Source organism: Schistocerca gregaria, chromosome 5, assembly GCF_023897955.1.
Source record: "Schistocerca gregaria isolate iqSchGreg1 chromosome 5, iqSchGreg1.2, whole genome shotgun sequence".
Taxonomy (NCBI): domain Eukaryota; kingdom Metazoa; phylum Arthropoda; class Insecta; order Orthoptera; family Acrididae; genus Schistocerca; species Schistocerca gregaria.
The window spans coordinates 232,212,859-232,231,807 of NC_064924.1; positions in this window are offsets into that span (position 1 = coordinate 232,212,859).

The following is an 18,949-nucleotide window of genomic DNA, read 5'->3' on the forward strand; positions in this document are numbered from 1 at the left end:
TTCAGGAGTACGTCTACAAGATAGGAATCATGCAATCGGCATTATGATGGAAAACCAGGTACACAGTGACACAGAAAAACGGGAACATTTCCACAATCGAATAAAACTAGAAGTGATGAAGGAAAGAAATTGCGTTTATAATACGTAATTGAAACCTTACAACTTTGCTATTTATGAAACATTGATGGCATTTATCATTTTTAAAATATTTCATCTTTCAGATGGCGTCCTTCTGTACGAATAAATTCTGAAATCTGCTGTTCAGATTTCTCATTAACCGCTGCAACATCTCGGCTGTGGCACTGTAAACTGCATACTGATTTCTCCGTTTTAACTCATTCAGGGTTCTTGGTCGAGTCATGTAGACTTTGCTCTTGAGGTAGCCCCACAAGAAATAATCATAAACGGATAAATCTGGCGATCTAGAGGACCAGGCAATGTCACTGAATCGTGAGATCACACGGTTGCCAAACAAATCTCGCACATATGCCATTGACTACCATGCAGTGTGTAATGTCACTCCGTCATGATGAAACCAGGCTCCTTGAACCTTTGGAAAGTTGTTCAATGCAGATGTAACGAAAGTTTGAAACATCTCCAAATAACGATAATTATTGACAGTTATCGTGTTTCCCTGTTCATTTCCGAAAAAATACCGTCCCATAATCCCTTGTGATGAAACACCACACCATATTCCTACTTTACTAGCGTGTAAAGGGCGCTAACGAACGTCATTGGGATTTGTGTTTTCCCAGTAACGGTAGTTCTGTTTCATTCACATAACCTGTGAGATGAAAATGTGCCCCATCTGACATCCAGAACATGTTTAGAAATACATCGTCATTGATTATTCTTGTTACCATTTGTTGAGAGAATCCTAATCGTAGCCTGTAATTGTTGTCCTTCAGTTTTGGACCATCTGTATTGTCCACGGATGAAATTTGAAATCAAGATGATGAATTCTGCGAACACTTTCCCGGGACATTCCAACCACGCTTCTTGCTTACGAGTTGAACGCCGTGGGCTCCATAAGACGGATCGGGGTACAACATTAATATTCGCTGGAGAACGCACACTTATTGGTCGTCCTGTTGGTTTCTTTTTTAGGCCAGACCCAGTCTCTTCAAATTTATTAATGCAACATTTTATCGCGTGTTTCGACGGAACAGCATCATGCAACCTAAATTACAAAAACGGCGAAACTCCCTCTGCGCTGCTACCTAACTTTCATTGTTTTTGTAAAACACTCGTGGTTAATGCACGCTCTTGTCCGATCCACTGATCCATGATCACTGAAATGGAGGATTGTTTACACACTGTCACCAACCTACAGTGCTGCCACCTGGCCGTGCCTGCCACTACTCATTTGAAACATTCCCGCTATTCTGTATCACTCAGTACTTATCTCAATACTCTACGCTCTATGACAACTACAAGAAATACTCACACGTCACTGAAACTTTACGCCCATGATATAGAGAACTGGGGAACTCGGTCTTCTCAGAATAAGGCACCATTACCCGCAACAAGTAGGGCATCGTTCATTAAACTGACCAGCTGAAAAACTGACATGTTGAAAGCTCTTTTATCTACTTACTTACTTACTTACTGCGTTGGCCACACAAACCGCAGTCGGTTTTTAGGCTCACCAATCAGCCTCCTCCAGCGTTCTCGTTCCATGTATTCTACTTCAGACAGCCCCAGCGTACTCACATCCGCTCTGACCTGATCAGTCCATCGGAGTCGTGGTCTTCCCTTTAGTATTTTGCCTCTAATAACATCCTCCATTACCTGTCTGACGATCTGGCCCTCTCGACGCATTACATGTCCATACTACTTCAGTCTTATTTCTTTGATCACTGCCACGGTGTCCATCGACTTGTATAGCTCCTGCAATTCACAGTTCTTTCTTTTGCTACATTGATCTCCATCCTTCGCTGGCCCCAAAAATCTGTCTGAGGATGGTATTCTCAAATTTCAGGAGTTTTATTTCCATCTTTTGGGTGATGGTACAGGTCTCTGCTCCATATAAGCCTACAAGTTGTATTATTGACATGTAGGTCTTGGTCTTTGAGGATCTCGATAGAAGCCAGGACTTAACAGCTTTCCCAGAGCTTCCTGATTGTTTTCGTGCAGTAATTTCCTGATCAATCTCGTTCCTTTCATTGAGTATAGCCCCAAGATATCTAAAGTCTTTTACCCTTTCAAAGACTTGCCCTCCACCTTCAGGGGTCTGTATTCATTCTCCCTGCTAACTAATAGGTATATAGTCTTACCCACATTAAACTTAAGGCCTGTTGTCGTTGCCTCTTCCATTAATGTTCTTGTCATCTGAACCAGGTCTTGCTCTTTCTCTACTATTAAAACTACATCATCTGCATAGGCCAGGGTGTTGCTTCTTCTTCCTGTCTCTAGGCTTGCTACCCTTTTCATGGTTCTCTCCAGTACCAGGTTAAACAGGAGATGGAAGAGGCCGTCTCGTTGTCGCACTCCAGTCCTCACCTTGAACTTCTTTCTTACTTTCACCATGCATGTTATCTCCTGAATGCTTATCTGTGTCAGTTTTATAAGTTTTCTGTGAACTTGAGCTCTTTCGAGTTCTTGCCATATTGCTTGTCTATTCACACTATCATATGCTTTTTGGAAGTCCACAAAAAGGCAGTGAACATTTTTGTGGAATTCACAGCTCCTTGCTAGCACTTTCTGTATTGTATGTAAATGGTCTACTGTCTTTTACCTACAATGAAAAAAAGGAGAAAACAAAAAAAATATGAAGTCCCACTAGTAGCTTTGAAAGCCAATAGTTAAGAAAGCTCATTTCATACCAGGAAGCGGCGGACAGCAACTCACAAACCGCCTCACCGTACAGAGCCACACTTCTGGTCAGTGTGCTTTTGTGTGCAACGGTGGGCACCAGAACCACAACACATATAGCGACGATAGGTACAAACATTTCAGGGGGAATCCAAACAACGTGAGAATTGCTGAGATCCCCGTTACAGAGTACAAAAACATAAATTAAAAAGTCGTTACTACCAAATAGACCAGGCGCAAGAGCACACAATACCAAGCCCGAGATCAATAACCATAATGGCTTTCAAAGGCAATCAAGGGTAGTGGTATATGGTCGTAGCTCCGCCTGATTATTAAGGGTATGATGTACACCTGAAGATGTGGATTTATATTACGAAACCAGCCGTTCTGCTGTAAATAAAATGATCATATACCACTGAAAGCGGTTTTATTTGAGACGTACAGCCACTTTTGTTCAGTATGAGCGCCGGAGACGTCGACGAGATGGTGTACAGAGCAGTCTTTGCACCTGAAGCTCAAAACGTCTTCCAGTGGAAATAAGTTTGGCATTAACGCATTACCATATCCACCAATTTTCGCAGCCATACGATAATTACCGCCAAGACAGGACCTTCGTGAGCAGCTGCACTTTAATTGTAACCACTCTGTATTTCACGATTGCCACGACAACAAAAGTGATTATCTCTAACTACAAAGTGCTTCATATAAAATTTTAGTAGTTCTAGAGGCAGCGGTATAAATAACTCCAACTCAGATTCTCATTGGGTCTCCATACGAATTTGAACATAAGGCCCAAGGATAACTTAGCACTGTCATATAGAATATATAAATTAGGGTACCCAAACAACTTGCAGATGCAAGTACTTATCAATAAATTACAACAGTCAATAATACATTTTCAAGTACTCATTACGCTTTTCCGCTCTCATGCTACTGTCATGGTACATACCTTGATGCCACGATAGTGCACAGTTTTTTGTAAGCCTCACTTAGGCAGCCATTTAGGTAGTTATGTTTTTCCTTAGATCTATGCTCAAATTTCATTTACGTAATGCAAACTAATTTGTTTTAGTTAAATTTAATAATTAATATGGTTACACTTCATTACAGCAGTTGCAGTCGGTATCAAATAAAAGTATAAATAACTGAAGTATTACAATTACATTACTCTTTAATTTCTTCTGTTACCTTTAAATTTTTCTTAATAAAGACCACAGGTAAACGGATCAGTGTTAACTTCTTACAGAACTTAAGCGGAAATGGTAAGCATCATTTCACCATATGCTTAGATAAAGGAAAATATTAATATCCTAATTATGTTAATGAAAGTCTCAGGTTCCAGTACGCAGATGTTAGTCTTTAGTTTCAGAGAAGCAGACGATCGGGAAAAGTTTTAACTAAGTACACTCCTTGTCGTGAGAGGCACAGGATTTGGGTACTGTAGGGTTCGGTCTGGTGCCTGTCAGAACGTGGGCTTAATCTGAAATAATCTTTCTGGGAAACCACACATTATAACATAAAGACCTACGTGACTTCAATAAAACTCCTTGGCGGTTAACATCAAAGAAACAGTATTCTGAAAAGCAAAAATTCTTGAAAACTGCAGAGCACATAATAATAATACTAATATCTTACTCAGCAAACGGCCTTGCCGCAGTGGTAAGACCTTTTCCCGTCAGATCACCAAAGTTAAGCAGTGGCCGAGCGGTTCTAGGCGCTACAGTCTGGAACCGCGCGACCGCTACGGTCGCAGGTTCGAATCCTGCCTCGGGCATGGCTGTGTGTGATGTTCTTAGGTTAGTTAGGTTTAAATAGTTCTGAGTCCTAGAGGACTGATGACCTCAGCGATTTAGTCCCATAGTGCTCAGAAGCATTTGAACCATTTTGAACCAAAGTTGAGCGCAGTCGGGCTGGGCCAGCTCTGGGATGGGTAACCATCCGGTCTGCCGAGCGCTGTTGGCTAGCGGGGTGCACTCAGCCCTTGTGAGGCAAACTGAGGAGCTACTTGATTGAGAAGTAGCGACTTCGGCCTCGTAAACAGACATATGGTCGGGATAGCGGTATGCTGACACCACATGCCCCTCCCTGTCCGCACACAGCGATGCCTTCGAACTGAGGATGACACGCCGCCCGGTCAGCACCATTGGGCCTTCCGAGGTCTGTTAAGACGGAGCAATATCCTACTCAGAGCAGATATCATGTACAGAACCAATGGCCTTATTCACCCCTGGTTTTAGACAAGTGGGGCACCAACCCAGAAAGGTATCACGGTACCACATCTAGTAGCTTTTTTAAGCAAGCATATAGAATAACACATATACTAAAAATGAACAGTTACGTCAATAAAAGATACACTTTACTAGCATCAACATCCACCATGTACGCAATTAGTATTACAGACAATGCAACTACGAAGTGCTGCTTCATATACTTAAAAAAGAAAGTAACACAACACAGAAATCTTGTGGTTTTATGCAAAGCTTGGATAATGCCTTCTGAGCGAATTCCAAAACTCATAGGGCAGTAATAATACTTTCTTTTCCACCACTGCCTATGCCAAGCAGTGGATACTTCACAACTTGTAACAGCCACACATCACAACACACACCAGCTGACTTCACTACTTTGGTATCTGCCACACACTAACCTCACTCTGACAAAACCTGTCAGCTGTGAACCAATAAATGTGGGTCACTGAAGCACAAGACTTGGTGCACTGTACACTTCTGTAATAACTTAAGTCTTAACCATCCTTTTCTTTCGCTGCGGACTACTATCTCCTTCTGGAAACCAGGAAAAGACACTGACCGCTTTCCAAGTAGGCGACGTCAACGCATATTCTGGCCACACCACGTGTGACTGTTGTGATCTTCCACACGCTGCCCAGCTCCACAGCACGCCACGCTCCACTCCCTTTCTCTTTCTGTCTCTCTTGCTGCCTTGCAACATACTCGCTATCTTCTGAACTGCCGCCTGCGATTACTAGTTGGGCCAGCAACAATGAACCTGCAAAAAGTGTGGCCAGCGCTCGAACACAGCCTGGTGCCACACCACAACTTACCAGCTGCAGGTCGCCACATCCTCTGACGGTGGCCCAAGTTATTGCCAAGTGTTCCACACCTAGGGCCAGCACCAACAAAAACCCTGGCAGTTGCACCAATGTCCGAAAGAACAGATACCATGGGTGACCGTGCAGCGCGTTAGAATGAAATTACAGTTTAATTAAAACAATGAAATGAATACCCTTAACTGCATACAGGCGTTGATATACTGGGAGATCAAAAAGTCAGTGTAAATTTGAAAACTGAATAATTTACAGAATAATGTAGATAGAGAGGTACAAATTGACACACATGCTAGGAATGACATGGGGTTTTATTAGAACCAAAAAAGTACACACGTTCAAAAAATGTCCGACAGATGTCGCTTCATCTGATCAGAATAGCAATAATTAGCATAACAAAGTAAGACAGAGCAAAGATGATGTTCTTTGCAGGAGGTGCTCAATATGTCCATAATCATTCCTCAACAATAGCTGAAGTCGAGGAATAAAGTTGTGAACAGCACTGTAAAGCATGTCCGGAGTTATGATGAGACATTGGCGTCGGATGTTGTCTGTCAGCATCCCTAGAGATGTCGGTCGATCATGATACACTTGCGACTTCAGGTAACCCCAAAGCCAATAACCGCACGGACTGAGGTCTGGGGACCTGGGAGGCCAAATATGAGGAAAGTGGTGACTGAGCACACGATCATCACCAAACGACGCTCGCAACAGATCTTTCACACGTCTTGCAATATTGGGTGTTTTTATTTAGTTCTAATAAAAGCCCATGTCATTCCAAGAATGTGTGTCAACTTTTACCTCTCTATCTACATTATTCCGTGGTTTATAAAGGTTTCGAATTTATACTGACTTTTATATTGAAACGTCCCCTTAGCAATATTTTTAGCGCAACGCAATCTGACTTTCAATAATCCCTACAAAAGAATGGCCCTGGCTAACATTAACCTATACCTTTCACAAATCACTTACCTCACAAAAAATCTTCGTTACTCGAACTACTGCAATACAGCGAGCACCACTACTGCCAGCTAAATAAAAGATTCTAACTATGGAAGGCACTAACTACTGATAGGTATAGTTAGCAAATGAAAGATTTTAATAGAGAACAAACAGTGTATTTACCTTAATAGTCAAAATATATATGATAGTTCATGACATCCAGTCTTACAAATTACAAAACTCCGCCATCTCTCTCCCCACGTCCACCACTGCTGGCAGCTCACCTCCAACTGCGCAACGCTACGCGCTGTTAGCATCCAGCTGCCGCTGCCCGACACTACAATGGCGAGTATTACAACAATGCCAACCAGCCACAGACTGCACACGGCACAGCCAGTGATTTTCATACAAAGCGCTACGTAGCGGCGGCGTTACCAATAAAAAAAACTAAACAGCCTACTTACATAGCCCCCATGCTCCCCACAAAAAAATTTACAAATTGTTTTGGGCCGTGGCCAATACAGATTTGAACATTTTTTTCATAATTACAATAACAAAGAAATGAAATGCACACACTTATCGATACAATGTTGGTCAAAAGCTAAAATTCTCTCACAGTCCATAAAGACAGTCCTGATCGTTCATCATAGTAAAATTGCAGTGTTTTTTTTTCAAAGTCTGAGCAATAAAAGAAAATGCACACTGAAGTAGTGGATTTCCATGCAATCTTGAAGAAGTAGTGTTGTCCTTCCAACAAAAGACAGTGCTGACTCTTGACATGCAAACAGGTAATGGGCCGCAGCAGAGTCAGTCAACGTTGAAGACTATCGGCAGGTAGGTCATCACAGAGTAGACCCACGGTAGTCCTGGTAGAGATTACTATTGGTGGGCCACCAGAGGTGCAGACCCATTGCAGTCCTTGTAGAAATGATGGTATTGGTGGGTCATCAAAGGTGTAGACCCACTGTAGTCCTTGTAGAGATGGCCAGGAGCCATCTGTTTGACTGTGCAGGTGCACAATCACCATTGAAGAGTCTTGCGGATAATATAGCAAGTCCATAACCACCACTTGTGCACTCACAAAAAATGTTTTTGAAATGTTCTTACAACCAGCAATGCTGTTATCCAGTCCCTTACTTAATTATTAACACACGTGCAAACACTATCAGTCCCTACTTCTCACATATTGTCCATATACTATGACCAACAGAAACGTGTGCAATGAAATGTAATTTACAAGTTACTTAATTTGATGAACTGGAATCAATTACAATTTTATATCATAAGAATACAATAACAAAGGTACAAAATACATCATTAAAGAACATAACAATACAGATAACATTAGCATTAGTACAGGCTTTACAAAAGAATCGAAATAGCAAATACATCAGTGTTACAAAATTACGACATAAGTACATACATAAAAGATCAGAATAACTTTTGAAACATTAACTTCACACATGAGCATTAAAACAAAATACAATAAATAATGTCTGAACATATTTACAAAGAAAATAACATAGTATTTTAAAAATTCTGCAATATGAATCTTATTAGCTAAACACATAAAGACAGGAAAAAGACAAATACACAAGGGTACGTAAACACATAGTGGGATAACACAAAATGAAAGGACAGGGTTTGTTTTACTGCAGTACTTTGCAAACAAAACTTTCTTTACTTCTCGGAGATCTCCCTTTGATCTTCATTATTTCCAAAAAGTCCTATCTATACCTGCTTTCTGTACTTTTCTCATATAACCTCTCAATGCATTTCTTCCAATCCATCGCAAATCATTCTCTTATATAGGCTACCCCCTCTTAAGCTTACTTAAATCTACTGAGCTCAGATGCTTAACTAAGGGATGAGGCAATGCAGCAGCACAAAACAATTTACACAAACAGCAATGACAAAAAACGGAAATTGGCAAAAAAAGGCAGCAATATTAAAACAAATATAAGGCAATGCACAGCAAACAAGAAAAAATAAATCCGTAGTAAAACTGGCTTAACAGAGTAATACAAAGTCAAATTCAGTAACATTGTGCTTGGTAAACAGCAGCAGCAAATGCAACAGCTTATAACTAAACATGACAAAGCTCAAGCAGAAAAAATATTACAGTAAAGACAATAATGCAGAAAAGGGAGATGTCAATTCACATCTTAATGTCTATATAATTAAAGTGGTGCACCACAACTTATTCTATTAAATAAATTACCAAGTACTTGAAAAGAAAATTATGTATGCAGTTCCTGTTACTAGTCCCTTCTTATTGTTCTTTCCTTTCCAAGTGCTCCTTTTTTTTTTTTTTTTTTTTGAAGAATGTGGATCATAAAATTATTATTTAACAGATCTGTTGACAGAAAGTTTTCACATTAGCAAATGCATTTACTTTTATTTTATAAAATCAATGATGCAACACAGCTGGAAAACAGATATCAAATGAAATAAGCAACTGTGGACAAAGCATAAAAATATCATTGAATAGTCATGTGACATTTCATAAGTTAGTAGAATTCTCTCAACTCTCGTAGAAAGACGTTTGTTATAATCAGGTGTCAGATGTAAGTATCTTTCTCAGTAATGAGCGTGTCGTATTTGCGGTGCTTTCTACAAAGGAATGTCAATAGAGAGGATAATAACCCTTTTTTTTACCTGTGCCTCTGAAAGGCACACACTAATGGCTTTCTTTTGTCAGGTGGTTGTCGCACAGCTGGGTGCCCACGACGCATTACGTGCAGGTGGTCACTTAACTGTCTTAACGAAATATTTACGACACCAGTTTCCGCTACAGTGGCAGTCTCATGTAAAAAATTTCACAGGTCAAGAATTTGCGTTACACAACTGTAGAAACAAAATTCTATTAATATAACAGTGTCCAAAAATTTTTGGCGGCCTTGTGATACATTCATGCGTATACACACATTTCATAACTCTTAAAGTACGATTCTTGGTTTCCAACATCCTTTTCCACAAACCAGAGTCCCTAACCACTACTCATTATTCCTTACCTTATTACACATATGTATATTCGTCGACACTTCTTCAGTATGTCATCATAACAGATACGTAGCATAACCAAATAACTCATATAGCATCAGCTTAAGCATACTTCAGCAGCAAAATTCACATCGTCGACGTAATAATAACATCATAACACCACAGTCAAATTCTCAAAATCTCTGTAGCTTCCTCCAATAATTTCAAAACCTAAAAAAATTCTCTGCTCATGTCAAAAGTGTCATCCACCTCAAACGTACTTTAAAAATCATGATCCCATACCAAACACATCATTCAAAGCTCTCATAGCATCACAATGGTTCCGAAAAAAATATGAAGGGTTCACATAGTACAGACTAAATACAATTTCATAAGTGTGAAATTATCCAACTGTGTAATTACGTAAACATCTGTCCCTGATGTAGTAAAAAAAAGTTTGTCTCTCAGTTAAATTATCAGATAGCTGTGTAATTTATGTGTTAGAGAAATATGGTACCGATGTGTAAAGTTGTATAAGTAAATACCATATTAGCTAGGGCTCCTTGTGCTTGCCAAACACATGGTACACAAAGTAAGCGTGTACCCCCCTGAGGATTAATGTAATTATATCCTCAGGTGTTACAGATTACAGCAATGGAATGAAATGTATCACGGAAAACTTTCTTTGTAATTCAAATATGTTGAAAAATAAATAGTTTAATGCCTGTCCTGTAGCGCTAAATGTGCGTCTTGCTGTAAGACAATCTCTGTGGAAGTGTCGTAGTTATTGTCCTCCGAAAGCTAAGTTCTGCAGAAGTCAATGTACTTACCTCATGATAAACGAAATTGAAATGCTTTGCGTATAGATATCGTAGTTATTGCGTACCTTACCATGATCAAGAAAGTACTATAATGTAACGTATTGTTGTGCTACGATAAAGGCTGTCTCATTGTAGCTATGCCACAAAAGTTACTACTAAAACACGTTTTACTTTCCAGAATAATACAGAAAAACTGTGCAGATATAAAACAGATACACCGCAAAAGCAACAATGTAAATCGTGTCACATATTAGTAGCGTCGTGATATAATCGTGTAGCTATTATAGAAACCAAATGCTAAGTCATCTTTAATCTCACCGAATGAACTTCAAATAAAGAATGTGTTTCAAGTAAACCAAAATGTTGCATTAAAATCTCATTAGCAATACTGGTAAATGTTCTAAGTATGTAAGCCTGATAGTCGTTATGTAATAGTGCAACTAACAAGCAAGAATGTACAAATACAACACTGTGTCGTCTGTTCACTATAACAATGCATTCGTAAATTCTGTTTAAAAATGTTCCCTAGGTTCTAGACTGGATAGTTAACTTTAAAACATTGTTGCATGTTAACAGTTTCTCAGTGTGACAAAGCATACTAGAAATGTGAAGTGAAATGTTTTGTGGCAAAGACAAAGTTAAAAAGCAGATTATATTTCAATAAACGGTTTTACATGTGAAATGTGGTGTAAGCCTTTACTCTTCCTCAGTATGCAGCAAATCAACTTGAAGTCAATCATCATGTGGTATACGGCAGTAAAGAACACTGGAATTTTGCTCAAGGTTAGCTTATGTTATTTTTCTCTGAGCCAGCCGGCGTACGCGGCTGCCTGCGGTGAGAGTCATTGTCTGTTACCTCTTTGTTGGCGCGCGTCGTTACTGGGATTAGGAGACCTAACTTCTACAAATTTACCTTGCCGAGAGGGCCCTGTCCTGTAGTAATCCCGCCAGTTCTGATGCAATTCAGGTCTGTCGTTACGATCATATCGTCTGTCGTCATGTCGGTAGATTCCACAGTTTCTTTCTTGTCGGTCACGTGGTGGAGAATTTCTCTCTGAATCGTAACTGCGCGCTGGACCGTTGCGTCTAAAGTTATTCTGTCTCCCTTGATAGTAATTATTTTGGTTCCCGTATTGTCTGTTTCTCTGATTGTCTCTGTGATAGTCATTACCGCGGAGAGGTGACCTTTCCCTGAAATTATTACTACTCTGCCAACGGTTGTCATACGGGTGGTGTCTGTTTTGGTCACGATTTGTATTGTGAGAATAGCCTTGTCGTGTCCAGTTATTATTTCTTTCATGGCGGAATTGCGACGGATGTGACCTGTAATTGTTGTGTTCCTGTTTTCGCGTTCCGCGATTGTCAGTGTCAATTTCTAATTCTTGTAAGAGTCCCTGAAAAGCTTCAATGTCGTCTTTGCAACGACCTGCCAAAATAATATGCCGTAAATGTTCAGGCAATTTGATTAAGCACATGCGGATGAGTTCTGAGGGGCTGTATGGGTTAGAAAGATACTGATTCTTATGCAACATGTCTTCAAAATATTTCATAGGACTGGAAAATTCAGATTATTCGAAATGTTTCATCGTTATGATGCCATGTTTTACTCGGTCTTGTGTGGCTTGAGACCAATATGCTGAGAGGAAGGCATGGTAAAATTCTCCTTCACTGTGGCAATCGTGAATGACCGATCGCATTCTTACAGCTGGTTCATTCTCTAAATAGCCACACATAAATTCTAATCTGTGCTCTAATGACCAGTTGGGAGGAAAACAATGAGAGAATTGATGGAGCCACGTTTGTGGATGAATGTCGTTGCCAGAATTCTTAAATGTTTTGAATTTACGTGTAGTAATGAACAGCTTATAGTCAAAATCATCGTCTCGGCGGGTAGCATGTCGGTCATTGTTACGTCGTGTCGGCGGTTCCATCTCAGAATTCGGTGTACCTTGCCAATTTCTTTCATAATTTCCGAAGTGCCCTGTGTTAATATTTTGTGGCTGTTCCGTATTTCTATGTCCCTCTTCCCGTATTGGAGCGCGAGTGTCCTCTGAAATACGTTATTGTTGTATTACCTGTGTCAGCTGATCTTGTACTTCCCGGATTTCTCTTTGGTGTTGCGTACTAATTTGATTCAGACTTTGTTTGAATTTCCTAATTTGTTCGCACTCTTCTGTGTCATTAAAGACTACCGGTTTTGTGTCATTCAAATTATCATCTAAATTCGTAGATAAATTAGTGAACTGATCCGGAAGTTCGGCTACTTTCTCCGATAGTGAACACATTTCCTCAGTGTGTTTTTCGGACCCAAGTTTCAGAGTGTCTATTTGTGTTGAAATCGAATTTACTGTGTACTTTAAGTTTTCCTGAGTTCTTGCAAGTTGCGTAACTGAATCGGTGGATGCAACTGAGTCCATTTTAGCTTGCAAGGTGTCGTGATTTTCACGAACAACAGTTTGCAATTCTTTTATGGCTGCTTCGTGATTCTGTAATGAGTTTTCATGCCGCGAAAAAATAGGTTGAAAATGCTCACAAATTTGTGTTTTTACGTCAGTACAGATTTTTTGACATTTCGATTCAATGTTATGTAACTCAGTAGTTAAATCTTCACGTGTTTGTTCAAGTGTGTTGTCTAACTTCCGAAGATTATGTTCCATTGTGTACAACTGTTGCTGTTTTTGTCTCTGATTTTGTTCCATTGTGTCTAACTTCCGAAGATTTTGTTCCATTGTGCCTAACTTTTGAAGATTATGTTCCATTGTGTCTAACTTTTGAAGCTTTTGCTGTGTTTGTCTCTGATTTTGTTCCATTCTGTCTAACTTTTGAAGCTTTTGTCCCATTTGTTGCATTAATTGTAATAACAATGCACTGGTGTCTGAAACATGTTCCTTAGTCCTATTCGGCAATGCATTTGCACCGGCAATATTCGCAGTTTGAAAAACAGAAAATGTGTCTTGACTTATTTGAGAAAACGGTGAGGACGCAAAACCTGAATCTACAGTATTTGCAATATTGTGTCCTGTCATTTCGGAATCCTGAGGCGAGCTGTTACCGACCGATCGATCGATAACGCTTTCCTGTTCACTAATTGTTTCACTGCCTACACCATTATTTGCAACCCGCTCCATTTCCCTATGCACAATTACCAAATTACTACTTTGAACATTAGTTAATTCATTACATGGTGGCGCTAACACACTGCTTTCGTCTTCACTGTCATTTCTCAGTTTACTTTGGAGCCTAGTATTACGTTTTTCACACGCCATTATTGTCACAATTTTTCACACGACAACACAGAAAAACACAATTTGAAGAACAAAAATAAGAGAACACATTAACATAGCACTGAAAATAATATCTAGTTAATTGCAAGCGCAGCTGCGAAATACTTCGTGCAAAACTACATGCATGCCACAACTGTTTTTCTGTACAACAATGAAAGACTACAACTACAAAGGAAATTATCTCTATGATTACGCGCTAGCAATAAACAAAGGCTACACTAACTACACAAACTACAAGAAAAAAATCAGAAGATTCCAGTGAGGTATCCTCGGCTAAGGGTCGACATATGAAACGTCCCCTTAGAACATTTTATACACGACTGTGCTTAAACTGACACACAATATTTTTAGCGCAACGCAATCTGACTTTCAATAATCCCTACAAAAGAATGGCCCTGACTAACATTAACCTATACCTTTCACAAATCACTTACCTCACAAAAAATCTTCGTTACTCGAACTACTGCAATACAGCGAGCACCACTACTGCCAGCTAAATAAAAGATTCTAACTACGGAAGGCACTAACTACTGATAGGTAGAGTTAGCAAATGAAAGATTTTAATAGAGAACAAACAGTGTATTTACCTTAATAGTCAAAATATATATGATAGTTCATGACATCCAGTCTTACAAATTACAAAACTCCGCCATCTCTCTCCCCACGTCCACCACTGCTGGCGGCTCACCTCCAACTGCGCAACGCTACGCGCTGTTAGCATCCAGCTGCCGCTGCCCGACACTACAATGGCGAGTATTACAACAATGCCAACCAGCCACAGACTGCACACGGCACAGCCAGTGATTTTCATACAGAGCGCTACGTAGCGGCGGCGTTACCAATAAAAAAAACTAAACAGCCTACTTACAATATCACCCGGTACATCAACGGGGACAGTTGAAAATGTGTGCCCCGGCGGGAACACAAACACAAGATCTCCTGCTCACATGACAGACGCTCTATCCATCTGAGCCACCGAGGACACATTGCGACTGCAGGAACTTATCTCTGGCACGCCTCCCGCCGGAACCACATTCTCAACTTATTGTCCCGCACTATATTCGTAGTGCCCCTGCCCATTACACACATTACTCGCGGCTTTACAGATTCCATTAAGAGTTCGCGCAATGTATGTGCATCCGCACAGAAGATGGTCAAATAGCGAGTGAGCCGTAAAAGGCTCACCGGCAGTAACTATTTCTACTCTGTCCTATGCCATCGACACAAAGATCCATGAACACTTTCTCTTCAGCCACTGTATTCCTAACATTTACGAAACCATTTGCTTTAAAACTTACCTTGTATGGAAAATATTCACTCTATAATATGCCAGATTTGCGCAGAGTGTTGTAGAATGAAATTGCAAACTCTGATCTACGCGGAAGTCCTGCACTTACTGTAGATGTTATGGACACAGTTTTCGCTCATGTAAGAATCTGTAGACGGGATCTCCTGCAGATCCCTACTGCATATACTGCTGTCTACAGTAGTGTTTAACGCAGTATTTTGAATTCCTGTCGGTCTGAAATCCCACTGTGCTCCTGTCTCATACGGAAGACGTCTGTATACAGCTGTGGATGTATGGTACTAGGCTGTGCTCACCGTGGAAACAACTTTTCAAAGTGTTGGTACGTGGATCATGTTTTGCGTATTACGGCCACAGACGGTAAGTGATACTCGTTCAACATATTAGCATACATAAACCGATTTACACTGCCTGAATGCATACATGCAATTAAAATCGCCGAAAATTAAACCTAAGACAGCACATTAGTGTAGTGTATTTAAAGTGTTAAGAGGCAAAAGGACATGGATCAGTACATTAAATTCCTTACCATGTACATGTGAAAGTATTCTCTGTACCATGCAGTTCCACAGGTGATTAGTGTAACTGTTCAGCTACAAATCGCTGGAGCAGCCATCCGTCAAAATAAGTTCTGTTTGAAAGTTTATTTTACAGTCTGACTCACCTTGAAGAATTAGTCGAGACAAACAAAATGCGAACTAAGTTTAAATATTTGTGAACAATACTTGGTTATTTTTGTGTAACATTTTCATGAGTACATGTGTAAGGGTATTTTAGGTGCAGAACAAGGCGCTCCTCGCCTTGCTGAGAATTAATTGTTTCCTAAAACATCTCCCTGGTGCTCTAAAACGTGCTGAAGTTGAAATGTCTGTATTTATAATTAAACACCTTATGTTTTACTGAGCTTCGTTAATTAGCACTCTCTTTTCGTTCCACTGAGACACGAATTTCGAGGAGAACGGTTACACAAAAATGTATCGAAAAAGCAGTTATTTATTTTAGCTTCGTATATATTTTTCTGTCTCGCTTAAATGAATGTTTGACGACTGTTAACATTTGCTTGTTTACTTATTATTTGTATTCCAGCGTCAAACAAATGACCTTCAGTGTACCGAAAGAGATCGACAGACTTTTTTAACTTTGTGATTTGACTGTGTATCTCATTACGGAAATATCCGTAGGCAGTTAACACTGTGAGCTTTTACCTACCCGGTCAGCACAGTGCTTAATTAAGCTCTTGAAAAGAACTGTACCACGTGCTTTTCAAATTCGACATTTTTGATATTGAAAAGTGTATTCTGTGACGTACAAGCTCGAAAACAGCATCGATAGGACAGACAGATGGAGAGCATTTTCCTCATTCATTTAAAATTCTACTGAGGTTTAATACAGCCAGAAGAAGTCATTCTCACACCGGGTCCCACCCTGTACTCAGCGGCGATCCACCGTCTCTATTGAAGGTGTTGTCAGAAATTGTAATTTCTAAGGCCTCGTTTGTCACACTATCCCAGAAGCCATTAGTCCGTTTAATAATATCGTCTCATCGAATGCAATTCGGTGTCCATTTTCCAGAGCATGTTCTGCTACAGCCGACTTTTCGGGATAGCGCAGACGGTAACACGTTTCATGTTCTATGTGGCGCTGTTCAATAATGCGAACGGTCTGGCCGACATAGAACTGCCCACATCAACACGGTATCTTGTAAATTCCTGGCGTTCTGAGGTATACATCGTCTTTCACGGATTTCATTAGTTGCCAGATCTTTGCCGGAGGCCTGAAGATTGTGTCTATTTTGTGCCTCTTCAGGAGCCTTCTGATCTTCCCTGTTGTTAAACCACAAAACGGTAAGAATTCAACCTGCTTCGTGTCTTATTCAGAGGTCTGCTTCCTTTGAGGCTTGGATGACACAGCTTATGAGATCTGTTTGTTGTTGTAACCGTTTTCCTTAAAAACTTTGCGTAAGTGGCTCAATTCTCTCGACAAGTTTTCAGCGTCTGAGACGGCCTTGGCTCGATGTACTAAGGTCCTCTGAACTGACTGTTTCTGTGCTGGGTGATGGAAGCTTGCGGTAAACGTTATGAGCCAGACACCCATAGGGTTTACGGTGGACAAGCAAGTCCAAGAACGGCAGGGAAGTCTCCTTCTCTACTTCCACGTTGAAGCTGATATGGTCGTGGATGCTGTTGAGGTGCTCTAAGAACTCTTCTAACTTTTATTGTCCAAGTCGTGAAATGACGAAGGTATCGTCGACGTAGCGATAAAAACATCTGAGCTATGCAGGAGCCGTGTCCAAGGGGAAGTCTTCGAAATGCTTCATAAAGAGTTTGGCTACTACTGGAGCTAATGGACTTTCCATCGCCACTCCGTCAGTTTAGTTAAAATATTACCCATCATGTAAGAAATATGATGACGTCAGAGTGTGCTTAATTAAATCCACGATGATGTCGTCAAAGAGCTGGGACAGCAGGTCAATTGAGTCTATGATGGAGACACATGTGAATAGAGAAACCATATCGAAGCTAACCATAATATCCTCTTCATCAAGTCGCAGACTTTTAATCCGATTGATGAAGTCCGCCATATTTTTATATGGTGTCCAGATGCATTTGTAGATCAATAATGAATAAATCATTTACAGAAAAAAAATTTAATTTTCATTTGAGAATATAACATTTGGTAATTGCGCACCATATTAACGTTACAGGTTACAAGCATTTATCAACGTGACGACCGTCTCCATCCGCGACAGTCTGCAGTGGCGCTAAGATCACCTTACTACTTCCCTACTTCTCGGACAGTAGACCATGGAATGTGCAACAGTTATCACACAGCTCGTACACTGCTTGAAGATCGCACATTGGTCTCAGTATTCGTAGCCATGGAAACAGGAACTTCTTCAACAGTTTGTGGCGCAACTGGCGTCGGCCTCTTCCAGGAGCGATTACCGCATCGCCAGTTAATTCGAACTTATGAATCATGTTCTTTAACCCCGGTGCAGGAAGAAGACCTCTGCGTAGTCCTTTAATGCGTCGATACTCTCGAAATGCATCAGCACTGTTGCTATTGTTTTTAAAAACAGCTTTAAGAGTAAAGCCCGGCTCGCATCGTCCAAGGTAGTGTTGATTGCGGCAACTGTAACACGCACTGCTACCCGTGTTTTAACCCGTGGTCGCCGTACCATTGCTAGCCTCTAGAGGCAAGTCAAGACACTTTACAACACAAATCCTGCAGCACACCTCCTCTATATAATTTTTATAAAGTTGGCTACCCACGTGGTAAATAGTTTTCCGTCTATACTGGCTCAAGTAGCGAAAGCTTAGTTACACATACGCTGTACATAGAATGAAAGACACTGGAAGAAAATTTCAAATGGCTGGTAGCACTATGGGACTTAAGATCTGAGGTCATCAGCCTCCTAGACTTAGAACAACTTAAACCTAACTAACCTAAGGACATAACACACATTCATGCCCGAGGCGTAATTCGAACCTGCGACCGTAACAGGCGCGCCATTCCGGACTGAAGCGCCTAGAACCACTGGGTCACAGCGGCCGGCGGAAGAAAATTTCAATAACTCCTTAACAGTGCATGAAGACAAGTATTTACATATTCTGATACTCTGTATTTGACACAGATCAGAAACGAAAATCGTAGGAAATAGTGAATTTCATCTCGCATAGCAACATGCACTACATTCCTGCACAAGGTTACAAAAATAATCACAGTCTTCTACACT